This window comes from Trichechus manatus, unplaced genomic scaffold (assembly GCF_000243295.1).
Source record: "Trichechus manatus latirostris isolate Lorelei unplaced genomic scaffold, TriManLat1.0 scaffold00428, whole genome shotgun sequence".
Lineage (NCBI taxonomy): Eukaryota > Metazoa > Chordata > Mammalia > Sirenia > Trichechidae > Trichechus > Trichechus manatus.
This window is the reverse complement of record NW_004444364.1, coordinates 250,029-251,159: the sequence shown is the minus strand read 5'-3', so window position 1 is coordinate 251,159 and position 1,131 is coordinate 250,029.

Here is a 1,131-nt window from a genome sequence, read left to right as displayed (position 1 = left end):
ACTTTTAATCTGAGAGGAATAGGGTGGCATGGAGGGTTTTCCGTTCCTTGGAAACCCTGTGGGGCAGTTCTACTCTGTCCTATAGGGTCACTATGAGCCGGAATTGACTCAATGGCAATGGGTTTTTTGGTTGGAGGGTTTTCACAGACAATCAATGTGATGTGACTTATGTTTTATCAGGATCACTGTGTTTTGAGAAAGTGTAGGGGAACAAGGGCAGAAACAGGTAGACACTAGGAAATATTGCCATAATCCTGATGAGTGGTGATAGTAGATAGTAGTCGTGGCAGCAAAGGTGGGAACAGGAGAGTGTACTTGTGGCTGGCAGCTTGTACCTGCGTGAATTAGCAACCAGTTGGCTGATTTATAGTAGACCTCCAGCAGAGCTGTCTGACTCACAAGCTCAAGGTGGCCTCACATCCTCTTTTCTCACGTTCTTCCCTCAGACCCTCTCCTCAGCTAATATCAGAAGATTTGAGTAGCAGAGGTAAGGGGAGTGATACAAGATCTAAGTTAATAAATATTGAACTAAAAGAGGTAATATAGAAGAAAATAAAGCCATCAGTTTCATGGGTCTCAGTTGCAAGCAACAGAAACCAATTCAGGTTCATTTCAACAGGAAAAATGAAATAATATCTCACTGTTATGGATTGAATTGTGTCCCCCCAAAATGTGTGTCAACTTAGCTAGGCCATGATTCCCAGTATTTTGTGGTTGTCCACCATTTTGTGGTCTGATGTGATTATGCTCTGTGTTGTAAATCCTAACCTCTATGATATTAATGATGGAGGATTAGAGGGAGTTATATTAATGAGGCAGGACTCAATCTACCAGATTAGGTTGTATCTTGAGTGAGTCTCGTTTGAGATATAAATGAGAGGATCAAGCAGAGAGGAGAGGGACCTCATTACCACCAAGCAAGAAGAGCCAGGAGCAGAGCTCATCCTTTGGACCCCGGGTCCCTGTGCTGAGAAGCTCCTAGACCAGGGGAAAATTGACAACAAGGACCTTCCCCCAGAGCCGACAGAGAGAGAAAGCATTCCCCTGGAGCTGGCAACCTGAATTTGGAATTCCAGACAAGGAGACAATATAAACAAGGTACCAAAGCCATAGTGGCTGTGAAAGAAGGGC